Here is a 24,079-nt window from a genome sequence, read left to right as displayed (position 1 = left end):
TCTTAGCTAATGTTCTTTCTATAGGTATTAAAATAATCATATTGTTTCCTCTCACTTAATCTGGTAAGATATTATTCATATTTTCTGATGCTGAATGATCTTTGCATTCCTAGAATATATTATATTTGTCCTGATGTTCTGCGTTGCTTAAATAAAGTTATAAATTTGATTTCTTAGTGTTTTTCTTTTCCCCCAGAAAATCTGTGATAGCATACCTAGCTCCAAAGGCTTTTTCTGTTCTACTGCAAGACTATGACAGGCATAAGCTGCTTCAGGAAGAAATCTAAGAGGGAGGATTTTCTCCCATCTGTAGTGCTGAAGAGGATTTTTCCACCTTAATCCAATGGAGAGAGTATCAGACTAACTATTGCAAATCTCTTATCAATTTTTATCTTCCTGTAGACACCCTTAATACCTGGATTTTTAGAAGCCTACTGCAAAGCTATTTAGTAACTCAAAAAGCAATGAATGACCTTAGGTGAGTTCCACAATGCTTTTGTACAAGTCCCTAGAGTGAACACACGAGGCAGCTGGTAACTCAATTACTGTTCTAATATTTTGTTTGAGAAGCAGATGAGAATTTAGAAACACATTAATTTTGATAAAAATGGACTCGTCAGTTACCCTTGAGGCGTTCATGGAAGCATTACAAGAGTGTTAAATTCAACATTCTGCAATCTGTATATAAAATATCCTTATGCAAACATTTTTTTCCACAAACTGATTGGAGTTATATGTGAAATCTCTTATCTGTTTTCCTAGATTTCTTTATGATAAAATCAAATCACTGTATCTTTGAAACAAAAGTCTACTTGAAACACTGTATACATAGAGAGTAATATCCAACCAGAATTTTGTCAAACTAGATTTTAGTAAAATTTCTATATTCAACAGAGAACTGTCAATCTTGGTTTCCTCAAACTGTAGCCTGTGAAATACCTGCATCAGAATCACCTGCAACACATTAAAAGCACAGATGCCACACCCCAAATGTGTTCCATCTGAATTCAGCAAGAAGCTGGAGGAGAGGGGGTATTTTCATTTCAACAGGGTTTTCGGGGTGACTCGCAGGCAAACTGCAGACTGAAAACACTCATCTACACGAAAAATACTGGCAGCCATTGTAGGACTAGAGTACAAAGTGGAAATATAAATCTTCTCCAAAGACAGTCTATGTTTTCAGCTGCTCTATTAGAGGTGAGCAGTAAATATCTTTTCACCAAAAAATTAAGTCAACGATGGTCCCCTAATTGACCTAGGAGTTAAAAAATTATAAAAAAAACACCTTCCCACCCTCTACAGAGGCTCTTTGTGACCAGAGGCTGAAGCCTTCTAAACAGAAAAGACACTGAACAGAGGCTATGCTCCTCCTCCGTGGGCCTGGGGTGGCAACTGCCCTTCTGCACTGGATGGGAGGACTAATGTCAGCATGTGAGTCTCAGTCACTACACGGGGTATGCAAAGCTGGACTGTTTTAAGATTTCTAATTTTATTTTATTTTTTGAAGATTTATTTTTTATTTATTTATTTTTGGCAGCATTGGGTCTTAGTTGCGGCACGTGGGACCTTCGTTGAGGCATGTGGGATCTTTCGTTGCAGCGTGAGGGCTTCTCTCTAGCTGTGGCAGCAGGTTTTCTCTTCTCTAGTTGTGGCGCGCAGGCTCCAGAGCACGTGTCCTCTGTAGTTTGTGGCGCGCGGGCTCTCTAGTTGAGGCACACAAGCTCAGTAGTTGCAGCACTCGGGCTTAGTTGCCCTGCAGCGAGTGGGATCTTAGTTCCCTGACCAGGGATCGAACCCATGTCCCCTGCATTGTAAGGTGGATTCTTTAGCACTGGACCACCAGGGAAGTCCCAAGATTTCTAATTTAAAAAAATCCTTTTCATATGTTACATGCCTCTGTGTTGTCAAATATATTGTTTTCGAAAAATTAAGTGGCAATAAAACTCTCAACAAGTGTGGAACCTACACTAAAAAAGGGGGGAACTTTAGACCCAGTAATGTCAACTTGGACATAAAATTGGTGATTCTCTGGTGCTGAGTAGCAAACTACCTACAAAGATTTTGATAATGTTTAATTGTGACCAAATGTCAACTTACCAATTTATGATCTATGCTGGCTTTTGAAACTATAATTTTTATAGATAAAAAGAGCCTTGCTAAAGGCTGACAATCTACTCTAGGAAAACCCAAGGCCTCTTCTGACAGTGTCCTTATTGATAATAATAATACGGATTGATTCCAAGCTTGCTGAGTGATTAATTCTTTCCTCTGAGGACAGAATGCAATAGAGATCGAGATTGACTAAAACAGACTATGTAACATAGTTACAATGCCTCTATATCAGAATTAGGATGAAATTCATTAATTTATTACTTCTTACAATAGGGAACCATCACTTTCTTAGAAGACTGAGGGCATTATGTCAAATTATAAAGACAACCACTAGAATGAAAATATCAGAATAACCCCAGAAGAACAGCAAAGAAAACAGATCATATAGTGGAAGATTCTTTAAGATATAAAAATAGAAAACTGAATATGGACAAACTAATATCAAATATATCTACCATAATGACAAATGTAAATGGGCTAAACTCACTTATTTAAAGAAAATTAACCTCGGATTGGATTACAAAAGAAGAAAACCTGGGACTTCCCTGGTGGCACCGTGGTTAAGAATCTGCCTGCCAATGCAGGGGACACAGGTTCAAGCCCTGGTCCGGGAAGATCCCACGTATCACGGAGCAACTAAGCCTGTGCACCACAAATACTGAACCTGCACTCTGGAGCCCATGAGCCACAACTACTGAAGCCCGCACACCCAGAGCCCATGCTCCGCAACAAGAGAAGCCACCACAATGAGAAGCCTGTGCACCACAATGAAGAGTAGCCCCTAATGCTGAATACTAGTGGTCATAGTAACTATTCTTGTTATTCTTCTGACTTTTCTGGGTCTATTATTAGTGCTTGCTATTGTTGCAGTTGTATAATCTTACACAGTATAGAAGTTTCCTGAAGCATTGCTGTCATTTTTGGTGTTGTCTTGTAATTAATAATGGATGAATGCTGGATGTTGAATTTTATCAAAATACTTTTCACATCTGTCTAGATGATCATACATTTTTCTCCTTTACCTTACTAATGTGATGGGTTATATTATTAGATTTCTTTACGTTGAACTGTTTTTATATTCTTCAGCTAAGGCATCACGCTATCTTGTATCTATCCTTTTTAGTATACTGATGGATTCTCTTTGCTAACATTTAATTTGGGAGATTGATTATATGATTTACACCTTAAAAAAAAAAAGAGTAGCCTCTCATTCTTGCAACTAGAGAAAGCCCGCACAGCAATGAACACCCAAAGCAGCCATAAATAAATAAATAGATAGATAGATAGATAAATAAATTTATTTTAAAAAGAAGAAGAAAAACTTTCTACACTACCAATAGGAGCAAAACTTAAAGTAATTCTGAAAGGTTAGAAAGAAAAGGTTAGCTGGAAAAAAATTGCCCAGATGAATATATTAGGCTAGTGCAAATAAAAAGAAAGCATGGGACGAGATTTTCTTATCAGGCAAGATAAAATTCAGGACGAAAAGCATTATAACAAGACAAAGAGAGGTACTTAATGATAAAAAGGACAAGATGGAAGAAAAGCTTTTCATCCCATATCCTTACAAGAGTTTTAGATTTTTGAACCATTGGAATATACTACTTATTCAAAAAATAAAGTTGTTTCTTTAGAAGAGAGAAAGAGGGCTTCCCTGGTGGCGCAGTGGTTGAGAGTCTGCCTGCCAATGCAGGGGACACGGGTTCGAGCTCTGGTCTGGGAGGATCCCACATGCCGCAGAGCAATTAGGCCCATGAGCCACAACCACTGAGCCTATGCGTCTGGAGCCTGTGCTCCGCAAGAAGAGAGGCCGCGATAGTGAGAGGCCCGTGCAACCGCAATGAAGAGTGGCCCCCACTTGCTGCAACTAGAGAAAAGCCCTTGCACAGAAACGAAGACCCAACACAGCCATAAATAAATAAATAAATAAATAAATAAAAAGCTAAAACTATAAAGCTTCTAGAAAAATATGGAGGAATACGCCTATGAACTTGGTATAGGCACAGATTTCTTAGGAATTAAAAAAGAAAAAAGGAAGAGAGAAAGAAAAAGGAAAGATTGGATTACAGGATTTACACAAGAGCTCCCAGGAGAAGATGTTTGTCCACTTCCCTGGACTTAAACCTGGGAGGCTAAGGAGTCCAGGAAACCGGAATGGCTGCAACCTTCCTGCTACCTTGTGGAACGCAAGAGGGCAAACGCCAGAGGGAGAGACAAAGGAGAAGAGCCCCTAAATCCAGCCATGCCCAATTCCAGCCTACTTTCAAGCTTTTCACTTACATGAGCCAACATGTTCATTTTTAACTTTTAAAAATTCAATAAGAACTCACTATAAAGTATACAGTTTTCAAAAAGCAAAAGAGGAGTCTTTGCTGTCCAGAGAAGGAACTGGACACAATCACACAGGCAGCATCTTAGAAAGATGACAACCTCTACTGTCGGCCAGATGGGCAATAGTGAACTGAGGTGAGAAAGACCCAGTTTGATTTCAGCTGGTGAGCCTGCTTTCGACCAAACCAAGAGGGAGACAGAGTACAAGTCAGAGACTGTAGAGACCAGGAAGCCCCCGGCTACCACTGCACACTTTCCCACCAAGCAGAGATAAAGGGACCTTAGACAAGTTACCACCGGGGGTAGAAATTAAAAGCAGATTTAGGGCAAGCCCCCACAGGGTTAGAAAGACCCGAAGTAAGGAAACACTAGGACCTAGCCCCAGAGGACAGGCCTGTTGGGGAGCCAGAAGAAGAACTGAGAATCTCCTCACTCACTATGCAAACTCCATGGGGCCTCAGACAGAGGAGGCCTAAGGCCCAGGAAGTAACCAAGGCCTGCACGAATGGCAGCTGTGCCTGCTGTTCAAAAGACTAAGACAGGAGGTCTTATCTTATCTTACCTTATCTTAAGGTAAGAAGTCTACACTAGGTAAACTCATGTCTTTCTAAACTTTTCTCTAGCTTTTGATTTTACTTTTTCTTTTATAGTAGTTGTTACTTTAAGGAAAAAAAAAAAAATTGCTCATCTGTCTGGAAATTGCTAACCTGACAGGGAAGTACTTCTATCTGCAATGAGGTCAGGAAAACTAAGAGGATTAGAGTGCTCAAACTTTGGGGAACCAGGGGGAAGAGAAAAAGGAAGGGGGAGGGAATGGAGGCAGAAAGCCCAAGGGCCTAGAGAAGGCATCATTTCTGCACACAGTCATAACCTCCCAGCTCTTCTTCCCTGACCCTGGAAATCTTCTCTAAGGATGAACTCCCTTGGAACAATATTTTAAAACCTCCATCCTTTCTTATCTTTCAGTCCATCCCAATCCTGGGTCTTTTTGCCACCCATCTCCACATACCATACCCCCAGCCCTGTGCACATATTCTTACTTATTTAACAAGCCAGCCAAGACTCACCTCCTCTAAGACGTTTTCCCAGAAGAATAACCACATGCTAGGAGAGCCTGTGCTTTCTACTGGACATGTGGGACTGCAGTTTGTAAAGTAATACCTTCAGAAATAAAGCTACTTTGTTTGAAGCACACATGCTTTTTGTCAGGAACTTTACTGCCAGAGATAGAAATACAAACTGTAATATGCATTATAAAGGAATGAAAGTTTCATGGAATATTAACCAAAATAATGTCAACTGTGCTATAAAACATTACTTATTTTGAAGTCCAGAAGCAGAGGTGAAAGAAGGGAATGGTTGCTTCTTTGTGTGTTTTTACTGAGAAGCCATATAATGGAGTGGTTCAGAGCCTATGCTTCAGAGCCAGGAAGTCTGGATCAAATCCCAGTTCTGCCACTTAGTAGTTGGATAACCCCAGACTTAACAGCTCTCTGCCTCAGTTTCCTGGAAATCTGTATTAAAAGAATAGTAGCTCCCTCACAGTGGGTTTGTGAAGATTAAATCAGTCAATAAATATTATAAAGCCCCTAGAATAGTGTCTAATACATAGTGTTAGTTATTGCTGTTATTATTAACATTATTATTGCTACTTAAGAATGAAAGATAGGAATAGTCATGTGCTCAAAGGAAAAGGGAAAAAAGGGAGAGCGCTTTAGAATAGATGAAATTGGGCAGGACAGGCACAAAGGAAAGAACACATCAGCAATGAAAAATATTCTCAGTAGCTACCAAGATGTCTCTAATGGTACCTTTTTCACTCCAGGGGAGCACAGGATGAAAATGAGGAAAAGCTAATGTGGGATTTCAGAAACCACTACCCCTCCCCAAAACAGCACCTCACCTACTTCTGACCTTTGAGTGACTCAAATAAGTCACTCAAAGGTCATTTAAAAGGTCACTTAAATAGCGGTCACTCAAAGGTCACTTAAATAGTGGTCTTCAAAGATGACAAAACAAAAGATACAGGTTAATTTTAAAGTTTACCTTTAGAAAAATTAACAAAAGTTACTAAACTCTAAAACCAATTACCTAGACATGTACACACTACTATATATAAAATAGATAACTAATAAGGACCTACTGTATAGCACAGGGAATACTACTCAATACTCTGTAATGACCCATATGGGAAAAGAATCTATGGGTTGGCCAAAAAGTTCCTTCAGTTCTTAAGTAAAAATAAAAGACATTTTTCATTTTCACCAAGAACTTTATTGAACAACGTATTCACCGTTTTGTTCCACTAACTTCTGCCGTTTTTCAGGCAACTTCATAATTCCATCTTCCCAAAACTTTTTATCTTTTTGAGCAAAGAACTATTCCGGGTGCCTTTTATAGTCTTCCAGGGAATTAAAATTTTTTTCCACTAAGAGAATTTTGTAAAGACAGAAATAAATGGAAATCTGAAGGTGCAATGTCTGGTGAATAAGGTGGATGAATCAGAACTCTCCAGCCAATATGTAACAGTTTTTGCCTGGTCATCAAAGAAACATGTGGTCTTGCATTATCCTGATGGAAGATGACGTGTTTTCTGTTGACTAATTCTGGACACTTTTCATAGAGTGCTGCTTTCAGTTGGTCTAATTGGGAGCAGTACTTGTTGGAATTAATAGTTTGGTTTTCCGGAAGAAGCTCATAATAGAGGACTCCCTTCCAATCCCACGATATACAAAATACATCACCTTCTTTGGATGAAGACCGGCCTTTGGTGTGGTTGTTGGTGGTTCATTTCGCTTGCCCCACAATCTCTTCCATTCTTCCACATTATTGTACAGTATCCACTTTTCATTGCCCATCACAATTTGTTTTAAAAACAAAACGTTTTCGTTACATTTAAGTGGAGAACTGCATGTAGAAATACGGTCAAGAACGTTTTTTTCGCTTAACTTATGTGGAATCCAAACATCAAAGCTATTAACATAATCAAGCTGGTGCACATGATTTTCAATGCTTGATTTGGATATTTTGATTATGTCAGCTATCTGCTGTGTGGTATAACATTGACTGTTCTCAATTAATGTCTCAATTTGATCGCTATCAACTTCAACTGGTCTACCCAATGGTGGAGCAACAGCCAGCGAGAAATCACCAGCACGAAACTTCGCAAACCACTTTTGACACGTTCAATCAGTCACAGCACCAAAAACTCAAATGTTCAGCAAGTGAATGGATAAACAAGTTTGTAGCAATTCTACTGAACAATAAAAAGGAACAAACTACCGATACACTCAAAGCATGGGTGAATTTCACAGGCATTATGCTGAAAGGGGCTGGACATGAAAGAGTACATACTGTAATAATTCCATCTATGTGAAATTCTGTAACAGTCGACTCAGATCAGTATTTGTTTGGCGTAGGAGGTGGACATGGGGAGAAAAATGACTGCAAAGAGGCACAGGGAACTTTCCGGGAAGATGGAAATGTTCTATATCTTAATTGGAGTGGTGGTTATATTGATACATATATTTATCAAAATTGATTTGACTCATATACTTAAAATGTGTAAATTGCATTGCATGTAAATTATACTTAAGGTTGATTAAAAATTAAAGCTTTATTCCAAAAAAATAAAAAATTAAAGCTTTATATATTTGCCATATATAATTTATAGCTGAAAATTTTCTATTAAAAAATCTGAACATTTTGGTACAGATGAACCGGTCTGCAGGGCAGAAATTGAGACACAGATGTAGAGAACAAACGTATGGACACCAAGTGGGGAAAGCGGCAGGGTGGTGGTGGTGGTGTGATTAATTGGGAGATTGGGATTGACATGTGTACACTGATGCGTATAAAATGGATAACTAAAAAAATCTGAACATTTAGACCAACCAATTCCTGTGCCAGTGTGTATTTCAAATACATTTTTGGAATAAGATTCTAATTCAAGTAGTTATTCAGCAAAAAGCAATGATGCAGAGAAGTATCTCATTTTGAAGAAAAACATTTAACTTCAAAAAGTACATTCCATATTTATATGCTTTGAGATGATCATAGTCTAAATGTCATCCACTATTTCACATACACACAATCATCCTAACACGAAGCAAATTTTTACAAAATAATTTACGTTTCCTGTGGTTCAAAGACATTTTTGTTAATCACAAAAATCACAAAATCTTTACCTGACATTATATGCCCTCGAGAAAAAGCAAAAGAAATCCTACTTTTCTGAGAGTCTTATATAATCCTGAAGAGAATGATCAGCATTAAAACATTCTCAGCTTAGTGGAAATTCATCTCAAACATTTTTTTCATGCATGATTAAAAGCATTCTCTCAGTGACAGACACAAAATCAAGACCATTTCACTCGGATCATATGCCTTTGAGTTCATTAACAAGCTCGAGCCTGCCTCAGACAACTTAAAATAACCAATCTTCCTAAACCGATATTTTTCTCTACAAATAACGAACTCTGATATTATCCCAAGAAACAGCTGCTTCAAAAAAAATAATCAAGTTGACGATCTGGAATTCACAGTACATGAATAACTAACTGATGTTTCCTTTTCAATTCAACAAATCTTCACTACAGGAATACATGGAAAAAAGGAGTTCCTTGCTGTGTGTGTGTTATGGGCTGAATTATGTCCTCCTAAAATCCCTATGTGGAACTCCTAACCTCCAGTACCTCAGAATGTGACCTTTTTTGAAGACAGAGTGCTTACAGAGGTCATCAAGTTGAAGTGAGGTCATTAGGGTGGGCTTTAGTTCAATATGACTGGTGTCCCTAAGAAAAGGGGAAATCTGGACACAGACACACACCCAAAACGAAGACTACATAAAGAAACATAGGAAGAAGATGGCCATCTATGAGCCAGGAGAGAGGCCTGGGAGAGCCTTCCCTCACAGCCCTGAGAAGGAACCAACCCTGCTGGAACCTTGATTTTGGATTTCTAGCCTCCAGAAGTGTAAAACAATAAATTTCTGTTTTTTAAGCCACCCAGTCTGTGGTACTTTGTTACATCAGTCCTAGCAAACTAACACAACCCTACTAAAGGGCTCAGTATCTATTTAGAGGTGCTTATAAACAAATCACTAAAATACCAAGTAGATTGAAAAGAATGCCTGTGGTAGTATCTGCCAATTTCAAGAGTGTAAATATTCTCACCATGGCTGATTTTAAGCTACCAAAGCTTACCTGAAAGAAAATTCCATGGAAATATAACCATCCATTCTCACAAGCCACTACAAGCGAAATCCAGCACAGAGCAAAAACGCAGGCATCAGTATTTAATACACAGGTGATTTCAATGTACAGCCAAGGCTAGAATCCCAACTGAAAATTGCAGGACAGCTTCATAAAAGCAATAAGACTGTTAAAATACAGACTATTTTAGAAGACAGAGGAGGAGAAAACACACCACACCACATAAGAATAGCTTAAGAATGGCAAAATAACAAGTGAAGAATGAAAAAAAGAGCTAATATCTACTGAGCACTTACTATGTTCTATGCACTGTTTTAAACCCATTGTATGTATTAACTATCTTAATCCCCACTACTACTCTGTGAAAAAGTTCCATTATTATATACCTGGTTTTGCATAAGAAAACAGAGCCACAGAGAGGTTAATAAGATCCACAGCTAAAAAACGAAAACAAAAACAAAAAACCAAGGAAGCTAGGATTCAAACACAGGTTGTCTGGCCCCAGACTCTGTACTCAGACCACTGTCCTGTGTCATCTCTCATTGTACATGACATGTTTAGAACACAGCAATTAGTCTAGTGCAACAAGAGCCCAGAGAAAGGGACAAGGGACTAGACAGGAGAAAGTGCGCCATCTTCCTGGCTTCGTGCTACCTTACTTAAGCAATGGGTTTTCAACTCAAACTCTTGTAAAATCAATCAATTTAACCTTCTTGCATAACTTGTTGTTTAAAGACGTCCAATCAAATAGAAAAGTCTGGAAGTGAAAATCTATCTGTAAAACAAAATCACCACCTCTTTATTTATATGTGAAAATACGATTTAGACACAAGGATTGCTTAGCAGGCAACTGTCATCATTCAGGAGCAATTAGCGTGGCCTAGAGCCTCCGACAAGGAATGCAGGAAAATCATACACATTCCCTAAGCCACAAAGAGAATTCTGGAAGATGGGGCTGCACTCACTAAGCTCTTGGGGCAAAGACAGCACCACACACGAAAAGCCTAAGTTTTCCACTTCTGAGGTTAGAGGAAAGACACCTATAAACACTTCACATCACCGAGGCCCCGGGGGGGGGGGGGGACGAATGAATTCCACTATTGTTTCCAATATTCAGCCAGTATTTAACTCTGGAATTGTTCTTTAAAAAAAAAAAAGAGAATGCTTTTTATCTATGTATTTGCAGAGCACTGTAAAACATCAGCATTTTGACAAAGGTAGTATTTTAGTATACAGGGTAATGGCAAAACTGAATAAAACACATACCCTTTAAGTAACATCTTTGCATTGTCAGTACAGAGGGAAAGATAAAGTGAAAGGAAACAGGCAAACAAGGAGGGAGAGAGAGGCTTCTCTCCTTTTACAGGCAAATACTTTTATGCTCACAGGGCCTTGGAACTAACCTAAGGAAGCCCTTTCTTCTGCAGAAAAATGACAGAATGTGTTGAGAGGCTAAGTTCTGTGTCTCTCTGTAGCAGTAAGTAGGTGGGAAGGAGGTAGAATATGACAATCAACCTACAGGCCAGGCTGTTCCCACTGTTCTCCAGAAGGGAGAAGAAATAGGATTTTATTCTCCATGGGTGGGCAATCTCTTGTCTTGCTCAATTTAATCACCCACAAGTAAACTCTGTGATATCCTGGGGTTGAGAGTTAAAAGTTACATAAAGACTGTAAAGTATCCTTACCGATACCTAAATGACTGCCTGGCTTGGCAACCAGGAATTGCTTAAAAAGGGCAGTAACCACTTTATCAAATACTTCCAAACTCCCAATATTTTAGTCAGAAGCAAACTAGTTTTTACATTCTTACTTGCAAAAATTATATCTCAACAGTATTAAACACCTGTCACTTAGTGGCTTATTGGAACAACACACATTTATTATCTCACAGTTCTGTAGGTCAGAATTCTAACACTGGTCTCACTGGGCTGAAATCAGGGTATTGACAGGGCTGTGTTCCCTTTCTGAAGGCTCTGGAAGAGAATCTGGTTCCTTGCCCTTTCCAGTTTCTAGAGGCAGGCTACGTTTCTTGGCTTGTAGCCTCTTCCTCCATCTTCTGAGCCAAAATGGGTGGGTCACACACTCACAGCACATCACTCTGACTCTTCTGACCCCCCCCCCTGCCTTCCACATTTAAAGGACTTGTGGTTATTGAGCCCACCTGGATAATCCAGGGTACTCTCCCTACCTTAAAATCAGCTGAGTAGCTCCATTATTTCCCCTCTGTCATTTAACCTCATATATTCACAGGTCCTGGGTTTGGGACAAGGTAATCTTTGGAGACAGAAAGACAGATACATGCATATATGCATACATGCTACTAGACCACCTGTGCCTGATTCCTCACTATAAAAAATTTATAATTTATAAATTACATAGTAATTACTATATAATAATAGTAATTACCTCAAAGATTTGTTGTGAAGATTACCTGAGTTAATATGAGTAATCATCATGGAATATACCTGGTATATAGGAAGAGCTTCACTATTTTTTACAAACTCTTTAGAATTTCTTTTTTTTTGGCTGCACTGGGTCTTCGTTGCTGCATGTGGGCTTTCTCTAGTTGCAGCGAGCGGGGGCTACTCTTCGTTGCAGTGCATGGGCTTCTCATTGCAGTGGCTTCTCTTGTTGCGGCACACAGGCCCTAGAGTGTGTGGACTTCAGTAGTTGCAGCACACGGGCTCAGTAGTTGTGGCTCGCGGGCTCTAGAGAGCAGGCTCAGTCGTTGTGGCGCACGGGCTTAGTTGACCCGCGGCATGTGGGATCTTCCCAGATCTTCGAACCCGCGTCCCCTGCATTGGCAGGCGGATTCTTAACCACTGAGCCCCCAGGGAAGTCACTACAAACCCTTATTTCATCTGTGTTTAAACCTTTCTCTCGTTGTGCAATGTATTTTCCCAACACCTGTCTAGTTAAGTGTTGCCTATCCTTCTAGGCCTTCTCTTGCATGATGCTTCCCTACATTGCATAAAATTGCATTTGTCTAATACAGCAGCTACTAATCACACGGAGCTACTGAGCACTTGAAATAGGGCTGCTTGGAATTGAAGTGTGCTGTAAGTGTAAAATACACATTGGATTTCGAAAACTTTGTAAAAAGGAATGTAAAGATTTAATATATAAAAAGGGATGTAACCGTTATATGTTGAAATGATATTTTGGATATACTGAATTAAAGTATATTATTAAGATTAACTGCACCTGTTTCTTTTTACTTTTTAATGTGGCTACCAAAAATTTTAAATTACATATGTGATTCACATTACATTTCTACTGAGCAGTGTTGCTCTACACAGAATTATCCTCTCCCTCTCATGTACTCTCTCAGTATTTAGTTTGCTTTCCTATCACACACACTATATAATCTACTTTGTACTGCAGCGATTTGTATAGGTGCTGGCTTTCCAAGTAGACTGGTAGCCTTTAATGGGCAAAGGTCATGGATCTTCTAATCTCAAGAAGATCCAGGGTAACTGTACAATAACTGCTTATGAAGCTGAATGGAAAGGGAAACATTATTTAGCTAATGTGTTTTGTATACCTTACCTGATTTGTTGTTAACAGGAATGACCGGAAGTCAATCTGTCTTTGAAGCAACTTTTTCTTGGGTTAAATCATGATTAGGATGTATAGCAAATGGCAAAACAAAGCTTCATACAACAATACTTAGCTTATTACATACAACGCACCCATCTATCTTTGACTCCACACTATTGTATTTCTTTTTTTTAAGTGGTAATTGCAACCCATAATATTGTTTTCATAGTCCACTAATGATTTGTGACCACAGCTCAAAAAGCACTGCCTTGATGGGTGGGTCAGGTGCAGGCCTCCCTGGCTGGACACAAACCATCTTAAAGATGTCATGTGATACTCAGCACTCTCCTGATCTCAATGGCCCCACCAGGTAAAGACTAACCCTGTGGTGTGGTCAGGGTCCAACATGGCCATCAGGGAAGACACAGAGATCCACTCATCATGAATTCTTTTCTCCACCAGCCTTCCTGTTAGGGCTGGGGGCAATTTAGTACACAATCTAGTACAGTGTGTTCAGGGCCCATGTCCACTCCCTTGAGATGGAGAGCCCAGCTCAGCATGGCCAATGGATCAGAGCTGAAGGTACAAAGTAACAGAAAGAGCTCATGATGGTGCTGAGGGAAAGAGTCCTAAGAACTTGTCAGAGTTTTCTGAGCTGCTGTTGTGTGAAGGGGCTCCCAAGCAAGCCTGGAGAAACGGCATCAACCTCAGCATTATGTATATTAAATCAAATTATATATTGAATCAAATGCTAGACAGGTATTTTCTTTAAAAAGGTGAAGGGAGGAGGGGTAAGGAAGGGAAGAGGGAAAGGGAGGTAGAGAAGAAAAATGGTAGAGGGAAAAGGCAAGCCAGGACTTCACAGACTTTTATTGCTCTAGGGATGAAGACTTGGGTTAGTGGTTAAAAAGAATTCACAAAAAGAGGATGGGAGGGAGAAGAACTTCCTGGCCTGAAAATAAGAGATAAGGGAATAATTTCAGAGTAATCAACAAAAATAATGGAAATTACTAAGAAATCTCCTTTCAGCAGAATGGTTTGACAGGAAGGAGTCATTGAAAAGACTAATGGATAAGTCTGCGACCACAAAGGCTCCGACATAAGCAAGCCTGGTGGGGAGGCGGGGTGCGCTTTGAACCAAGGTTTTGGTTTAAGGTAGACAATGAAAGGAAGCTTTGTTAGAAGGGAAGAACGTGAAATGAATCTTTGAACTATGAAGAGGGAAAGGGAAGAAAAATAATTGAAGAGATTCTAAGGATAGATGGCTACCTTTTTAAAGAGTTCAATTATGGAGATTTTTGTACTTCATACTGCTATTAGGTTATATCTTAATGATGGCAGGAGGTGGACTTATCAACATCAAATAGGACTGGAGATCTAGTGGGCTTTGCCACTAATTACCTTGGTGATCATGTAACTTCAGAATAAAATGTTTTAGTTAATTAGGAGACTTTATGAAATTAAATCTCCAAGCCCAAACAAACAGGTGATTTACAAAAATCAAGTAAAAGTAGTAGAACAATTCTGCACATCTCACACAATTGCTTCCCAACTTTTCTGTTCAAGTAGACTGGCCCCACCTTGGGAGTTCTCTGTAGTAATCATTCCTCCAGACTCCTCAAATTCTGTTTTTTCCTATTCAACTACTATCAATAAACCTATAACATGTACACCCCATTATTCTTTTAAAATAGAGATATTCCTGAGGAGTTACACTCAATGAAAATGCACAAAGACGCTCACTATTTAGATAAACCACACAGCAAACACTCTTGTAGAATATCTATTAATTTATTGTGTTTTAAAATCTGGATTTTCATATATATGAGTTAAAAGTGCTACCCATTAAGGGCTTCCCTGGTGGCACAGTGGTTAAGAATCCGCCTGCCAATGCAGGGACACGGGTTCGAGCCCTGGTCCAGGAAGATCCCACATGCCGCAGAGCAACTAAGCCCTTGCGCCACAACTACTGAGCCTGCGCTCTAGAGCCTGAGAGCCACAACTACCGAAGCCCGCGTGTCTAGAGCCCGTGCTCAGCAACAAGAGAAGCCACCGCAGTGAGACGCCCACGCACCGCAATGAAGAGTAGTCTCCACTCTCTGCAACTAGAGAAAGCCCGCGTGCAGCAACAAAGACCCAACGCAGCCAAAAATAAATAAATATATAAATTTTTTTTAAAGTTCTACCCATTAAAAGTTCTAGCTAGAGATGTAAAAACTATCTGCACCAAGAAAACTACTGAAAATACAATGGCATTTCTACCAGAGAAGGAATTAATATAATTTTTAAAAGGAAATCAATATAAAACAGATTTTTAATATATTAAGACTTCCTCTTTAAATGTTTGCCTTGAGACACATTTTCCTACTGTGTATTAGATTTATTTCTGCTACTTAATCCACTACCATATCTACTGCCACAATCAATATTCTAATTTTGAATTTTCTAAATAGTGAAGTGAAAATTATTACCTAATAAACAGAATGAAACAGAATGGAAAAAGGAGCCAACTTTACCTTTTATCTTCTACTCTAGAAACAAGGAATAAAGAAAATAAGAAAAACAGAACAGAAAGAGAAAAAAACAAAAAAAAGATTTCCTATGAGCATCACAGTAGAAAAAGTTTCAAGTGCCAGAGATGAGGTTGGAACTGTCAAATTTGCTGTCAAATGATAGGAAATTAATATGGTCTTCCCAAAATGAGTTGGCTATCCTCATACCATTTAAATACACATTTACCATCATATATCCTGTACGAATTTCCAGCTACTACAACAATCCCTTCATGTTTATAAAATCCAATTCATTTTTCCTAAGAAAAACAAACAGGAAATATTCATTATTCTCCTTATTCCAAAAGTTACTTGTTTAGTCATTCACTCATCAAGCATTTATTAAGTACCTACTATATTCAAGCTACTATAATAGGTCCTGGGGACACAAAAGATTATTATGACACAGTTTCTGCCACGAGCCATCCCTTCTTTGCCTTTTTCTGAGGAGACTCTTAATCCAACCCCTCCTTAATATTGCTCTCTCTCCACTGTTCCAACCTTGATTCTCTTTCAGTTCCACTTTATACAATCTTTCTCTCCAAACCCCACATCTGTCCTGCCTTAGGCTGCTACACTCACCCTGGCAGGGCAGCCAACCAAACTAGTTTCTTTTCCCTGAGAAAGCCACGCTCTCTCAAACCCCCATCAGCCTGGCTGTCATTCTCGAGTCTCAACGCTGGCATACTCTTCTGGGAAGCCTCGCTTAAATGCACAGACAAAGCTTCGTGTTCTTATGCTACCAGTGACTCTATAAGACCATAACATTTGGCACTTTTGTTATAACTGTTCGTTTTCATGACTACCAGCCCTGTAGACTGTAAGAGTCTGGAAGGTAGCGACCTTACTCATTTTTGTATCTTCACCATCTAGTAATAAGCTTGGCACACAATGAATATTTTTAAGAATGAATGAATGAATGAATGGATGGATGAATAATAACGTGCAAATCAGAGGATGGATCAAAAGGTGAGAATCCACTGCAAACATCTATCAATACAAATATTTCTTAGGGATAAGAAAAGAATCATCAATCAGAATTTACTGCCAGTTATCTAAATTAATAAAATAAACTTGAAAGTGTAATAAAATACCTCAATTAGAAAGGTCAACTACTATAAAAAATGGAGACGAGCCCAACTCCAAGGAGCTTAAATGCCCTTTCTGGACCTCAAATACATCACCTGTATTTCTCTTAAACTCTGGTTTGGATTTTTTTCATTCAAGCAATGGTCCCATTTATACTGGATTTAGCTCTAACACTCATACAGAACTTAAATGACAAGAAGCAGATAAACATGACATATGCTGCCCCTAAAGTGTGCTCCAGCATGTTCCCCCTACCTCAGGCATTCCCCCTCCACCTTCAAGAATGTTCCCACATCTGCAAGTACATCACTACTACAACTCAGTAGTTTTTGGTAAACCAACCCACTGTTTTTTCAACACAAATACCAACTTAAGAATCTTCCTATGCCATAAAAATTTATGAAATCACAGGTTTGATTCACTAATTATACATTTTTAATATACCTTAAATAAATATTTAACTATGAAAGTAAAAAATATTTATTTGTGAACTGCTTGGAATTCTATCAAGTAAGTAAACCAAGTGTGACTCGGCTCCACCAGTGCTCAGAATCACCGACTCCCAACCTTCCCTGTTCCAGGGCCACTCCTCTTTTGACCTAAGACTCTACACCTGATTTATGCCCTTCTCCAGGCTCTCTGAATTCACTTGGTTTTGAGTTTCCTTCAATTCTTTTCGAATTTTAACTTAAATACTTATTTTTTTTTTTTGGTAATAAGCAATAAAGGAGAAACTTTATAAAAAGCTAATATGACTTAATCCTCGTGACAGCACTCTGATGGAGGACTGGTAAAACTTCACTACGGTTATTTTTTGTCTGCTCAGATTGTTAATTCACCAAAGAACGGAAGAAGGACTTTCCCCATTGGTTGTGCTTTTAAAAATATTCTAACATGCTTAAACTTTAGGTGATACCAAAACAAATTTTAAACTGTTTTAAATTATAAAAAATTTGAAAACGGAGTTTTCTTTTTCCCTGAGTCAGACTCACCCCACATACAAAACTACAGTAAAGATTTGCACATTGGATTATCAACATAATCCAAGTGCTTTTTAAATTTTATTTTAATTAAATTAAAGTAATATCAAGGAAGCAAAGTTCATTCATACTCAGAACAATCTCTAAAATAAGATCTTGATTAGAAGCACTTCTGCTCTGGGAAAGAAGAGTAAACACACTTTTCCCTCTTTCTCTTGCTGAGTACAATTCCCTGGACATTATACATAAAACAAACAGAAGACACTCTGAAAGGCAGACAGAAAGCAGACCAGCAGGGAACTCAAGACCTAGAGGTGAGTCCCCTGAGTTTACTTTTGCCACATATATCCCAGCCTTGGAGGTGAAGAAGCTGACAATCGGGAAAGGCCAACAGGAGCAGGCAAAAAAGGTCCAACAATCCTGCTCTCCCCAAACACCCAGGAAAGGTGCAGCCAAGCAAGACAGAAAACTCTTAGACAATAACCACTCTACTCCAGCCAAACACCACAGTAAAAAAATGTGGTCCAACTCCACCCATGCTAGCAAAGGCCAAGGGGGGAACCTAGACATCCTTTCTCACCAGATGGATAAATGGTATCAACTGGTCACGGTTAGTTTTTAGCCAAGTATAATTTTCTAAATGTCATGCAGCTTCAGAAAATTTTAAGAGTTAATATTGTAAAAAATTCATACACACCACTGACCATATCATTTGCAACAGATGGACTACAACTACATATCCCTACCTTGTCCTGGTTCTCTACCTGGCTCTTTATCTCCTCCCTTTATGTTTCTTTCTATCCTTCTTCCTCCGACTCCCAACTACTGACATTCTCCAAATTCTTTGATCTTATCCTTTTCTCTGTACACTTTTTTCTTTTATGGGAACTGTTTATTTATTTCTTTTATCTCAACACTCGCACTAGGCCTCTTCTCTTTTATCATGCCATTCTTTGCCCAGAGACCCAACTGCCTTCCATTAGGAGTCCACACCCCTTGGCTGGATTTTAATGTCCTTGACTCTCTCTTCCCCCAACTCTCAGCACGAAAGTTCTCCTCCAATCAGAAAAGTCTCCCCACTGTTTTCACACTTCCTCTACTATTTCCAGCCTGTGGGCCCCAGAGTTCATGTCGTTTCCACACAAACATACTGTCCTCCCTCCCCACTACCAATTCAAAGCCCCCTGTCCTGCAAATGCCCCTATGCCAGCCAACCTCCTCCAACAGGCCTTCCTTGGTTATGTCAGGGCCCAGAAAGCTCTCCCTCTCTGTACTCAAAGTTGACCATCATCTGCTCTGTTCATCTGACTTGCCTCAAAAATCAGTTTCTTTGAGAACTAGTAAATATTAATTAATATTTGTTTATTTTTTTCTATACCTTTCCTCTTGACCAGTTTTTTTTTTTTTTTTTTTTTTTTTTTTTTTTTTTTTTGCGGTATGCGGGCCTCTCACTTGTTGTGGCCTCTCCCGTTGCGGAGCACAGGCTCCGGTCGCGCAGGCTCAGCGGCCACGGCTCACGGGCCCAGCCGCTCTGCGGCACGTGGGATCTTCCCGGACCGGGGCACGAACCCGTGTGCCCTGCACCGGCAGGCGGACTCTCAACCACCGCGCCACCAGGGAAGCCCTTGACCAGTTTTATAAACATATAACATCTCTAAGCTAAAGTGATCTTAACTGCAGTTAATACAGTGCTTAAAATCATTACTTTCCCTTTGTTTCTCTCTATAGAGAATGTAAGAATGTATACATTCTTACAACAAATGGAAAAGATAACAATTAATATAGTAAGACTAATTTTCTAAGAACCAAACTGAAATCTATAAACACACTTTACATAAATGATCTATAAAATTTTACATAAATTATCTATAAAAGATAATTCACTGAAGAAAAATTGATAGTTTATCATTATTGAGAAAGAATAAATTTAGCTTAGGACTATCTTTGACTAATAGTTATTTACTCTAAATTATCATACAATACAAATTAATTCTGTATCTAGACAAATAAAAGTAAAGCTTTTCGTAGTCTTTCAATTGTTACCCATGGTATATGAAATGCTTTGGAGACCTCTTGTGGTCAAAGTTAAAAAGTACAAAACAAAACAAAAAACCTAATACGTACTTAAAATGGATATTCTGTAATTCCAAAACATTCTGCCTTTTCTCACAAAGCTCTATTATGTCTTCAGTATTAATAAAATATCAACCACTAAGTGACAAAAACGGATGGTTTTAACTTCAGGTTTATAGTGTAAGAAAAAAAAAGGAATTCTAAATCTGAGACTCAAGAACCTACCCATCACTATTTAAAACAAAGAAGAAGATACCACCAGAAACACAAAACAAACTTTTCTCCTTGAAAATTCAATGCTATGTTATTTACTGGTAGTAAATATGGAACAGAGTTTTGGCAAGCTCTGTTCTTCATACCCTAATTAAAAGCATTCCCGGGCTTCCCTGGTGGCGCAGTGGTTGAGAGTCCGCCTGCCGATGCAGGGGACATGGGTTCGTGCCCCGGTACGGGAAGATCCCACATGCCGCGGAGCGGCTGGACCCGTGAGCCATGGCCGCTGAGCCTGCGCGTCCGGAGCCTGTGCTCCGCAACGGGAGAGGCCACAACAAGTGAGAGGCCCGCATACCGCAAAAAAAAAAAAAAAGCATTCCCGATCCCCGTTGCTAACTTTTTCTTTTTTTTTCTTTTAAACAAGGCTAGGAACTGTATCTCAGGTTGATAAAAGCTAAATTGTATGGATGTTAAAGTGGACCCACTAGCATTTAGGGAGAAATTAAGGTAGGACCACACTTCACACAGTAAAGCAAAATAAAAGTGAATTAGAAGTTGAATGTAAAAATTTTTTTAAAATAATAAATCGACTAAAATAAAATATAAGTAATTGTGTAAGTGTTTTCAGAATAAGGAGAGATATTTCTAAGCATAAAAATAATGGAATGCTACCATTAAGTATGGAGGCTTAATTGGTCCAGGCAGTACACTAAAAATACAGAGAAATAGTGAATTAATATATAATCAAAAATGTTTTTTCAAGAGATTCAAAAAAAAAAAAAAGGAAATCCCCAAGGGCCAAAAACCATATGAAAATCATAGCTGTGGATGGGAGATGACACCGTAAAGGGCCATGCACAGAGAGTAGAATATGAAGATCCAACATACTTCTAGTAGGAGGTCTAGTGGAGCAGAGGGGAGAGGCAGTATTCAGAGAGATAATGGCTGATGGGAATAACAGAAAGAACAGCTTCCATCTATAGAGAGCTTTTTATGCTGGGTGCTGTTTCAAGCACTTTGCCTTTATTTTAACTTATTTAATGCTCACAGCAATCCTATGAGGTAAACACGCTTACTTTCTCTATTTTACAGAAAAGGAAACTGAAGGACAACACAATTGAGTAATTCAACCAAAGTCGCTACGAGGAAAGCCAATTTTCGAACCCAAACCCTATGTCACAAGAGCCACACTGCTTGACCGTTTGACTTTTGAATCTCTACTGCTCCATTCTACACCTAGATATGGATCAGCTTTAGACTACACAGAAATGTGGATTAACTGTTGAGTGTTTAGTCCATTATGTGAATAAAATAAAAAATTACATGTGGTTAGTACACACAGAAAAAATTACATACTCCCAATGCTAACCAGAAAAGTACAAAATAAAACAAGACAAAGGCAGTCATCAAATTTGGTAAAACCCACATATGACACCCAAACTATCTTTGGTATGCCAAATGGCTTTTGAATCTCATTTGATGAGTAAACATTTAGGAACATCCCCAGGCTTGCCAGCCAAAAAATTCCATTTTGGCAATGTCTTTGTGGAATGTTTTATTGAATTTTGCCTTTATTTTTTTATAAAAATAAGTGCGTTGTGACCATCTAGAGGGGTGGGATAGGGAGGGTGGGAGGGAGACGCAAGAGGGAGGAGATATGGGGATCTATGTATATATATATAGCTGATTCACTTTGTTATACAACAGAAACTAACACAACAATGTAAAGCAATTATACTCCAATAAAGATGTTAAAAAAAAAGAAGACTTTCTAGTTAGAATGCTGTGATTATACTGTAGCTAGAATTGAATATATCCAATTTTCTGAGAATGAATAATAATCATGGTATGAGATATGATAATATAGTCTCAAATATTTTGTCTAGTTAAAAAAGTGTTTGTCACCAAAATGGGATAATCTATGCCAACTGAAGAATTTCCAGTTGTCTACATTAATTTATACATTTGTCTGTTGAGCATTATATCTTGTGTGAAAGATTTCTAAATGATGTGCTGTTTCAAAATCTTAATGTGGTCTTCATTTCTAGCTGTTGTTCAGTAGTACTGGTTTGAATCATAGTATTCTACTAAAAATAAATCATAAATTATGAAAATAAATAAATGAAAGCTAAAAAATAAGTGGAAATCAGAAAAATGAGTGTTGATTCAACTGATCAATTTTAATCTCAATTACATCTAATTTAATCAAATATACACTCAGGTATGAAGGAAAATTAACAAAATCAAAGATATAAAATATGGGAAATATAGTTTTAGAAGACTATCTTTAAAATCTTTAGAGATTTTATTAACTTTTTTAGCCCTCCAAAGGCAGCATCCCTTATCAAGTCTACTTGTCTGACTTTTAATTATCCAAGTTTGAACACTGTCAGAAAAGGATTAAGAACAAAATAAGGGGAATTCATGCAGAATTTTTCGTCTATCCAATTGGCAGAAATTATTTCAGTGATCACTTCCCATACTAGCAAGGGCTCAAACAACCTACCTATACTACAGTGGTAGAAGTATAAATTAATATTACCAACTCTAGCAAGCAATCAAGAGTTTCCTAAATGTTTATACTCTCTAACCAATTAATTCCACTTTCAGGAATTTAGCTTAAGGAAATAATCAGAAATGCACACAAATATTTCTATGCATGGATATTCATCATAGCAATATTTGTAATACTGAAAAAAATGAAAACAATCTAACAAAAGGGGAATAGATAAATTACTGTATGATCCACTTATATGACTGAATGTTATGTAGTCATCTTGTCTTCATAAATACTGACTGAAATATTGGCAGATGCAATGATGTTCTCTAGAATTTGCTTCAGATAAATAATCCAGGGATGGAGAGCGTAGAGTTATAGATGAAATGAGATTGGCTGGTTGAGAAATACTGAAGCTGGTTGATGGATTCATGGGGTTCACTAAACTATTCAGTATAATTTCATATACGTTTGAAATTTTCCATAATAAAGTAAAAAAATACATGGGGAATTTTAAAAAAAACAGAATACAAAACTGATTTTGTAACATGAATCAAAGTTTATAAACAAAAAATGATTATACCCAGAAATAATACACCAAGATGTTTAACAGTAGTTATCTCTGAGTTATAGCTTGTTATTTTTATGGGGTTTTTTTAACTCTCAACTTTTCCTAAATGAATATGGATTAGGGTTACAATCAGAAAAACATATTTTGAAAGCTACTTTGAAAGAATTTCAAGTCAGATGAAAAAGGAACATTTAACTCGAAGAACAAAGAAACATACAGAACTTCACTGAATCAATTAATTTGATTTTCCAACTGATTTGTCAACCTATTAAATATAAATCTTCGTGGGCTCTCCGGCCTGGTCTAAAGTCCAAATTCCTCAATATATAAAGTCCTCTTCACCCGGGCCCCAGCCCACCTTTTCAGTCTCTTCTCCCACCAAACTCCTTGGGTAACAGTACAGAATCTTCTCACCTAGGCACCTTCATGTCTGTCATGCAATACATCATGTTTTGGGAATCCAGTTAGGTCTCTACACATCTGCTTCTCCCGCTGGATTATGAACTCTGCCAGACACATATCACAAGCACATCTTCTCCCTCCATACGCCATCGTGCCTAGCACACTGCCTCATAAATAAGAGGAGTGACCAGAGATCTAGTAAATTTAACTAGTGGACTCAGCCACAAATTGAAACTTGCAGCACAAATAAGGCATTTCCAAAATTATATAAACTTTCTAAGAAATGATTACCTGCAGAAACTGAAGATTAATTACCAAATAATATCATTTAATAATATCATAAACCCTTTAATTTCAAATAATTTCATTAAATATCATAACCCCCTTTAAAAAGAGCAACTTCTAAAAGCCTTCATTAAGGTGACATTAAGGGTCATTTTGGTTTTCTTTTTCGGAATTTCCACTACTACTGATGAAATATTTTTATAAAGAAAAATCATTTTTAA

General features: G+C 38.2%; 1 protein-coding gene across 4 annotated transcripts in view; it reads right to left on the bottom strand.

Moving 5' to 3' along the window:
• MSH3 (mutS homolog 3) overlaps positions 1 to 24,079 on the bottom strand; it is a 181,068-nt gene that overhangs the window by 125,667 nt on the left and 31,322 nt on the right. The window lies entirely within an intron of this gene.

The sequence above is a fragment of the Pseudorca crassidens genome, chromosome 3 (assembly GCF_039906515.1).
Source record: "Pseudorca crassidens isolate mPseCra1 chromosome 3, mPseCra1.hap1, whole genome shotgun sequence".
In the NCBI taxonomy this organism is placed as follows: domain Eukaryota; kingdom Metazoa; phylum Chordata; class Mammalia; order Artiodactyla; family Delphinidae; genus Pseudorca; species Pseudorca crassidens.
The sequence above is the reverse complement of the archived record's forward strand: the minus strand, read 5'-3'. Positions and strand labels throughout refer to the sequence as shown.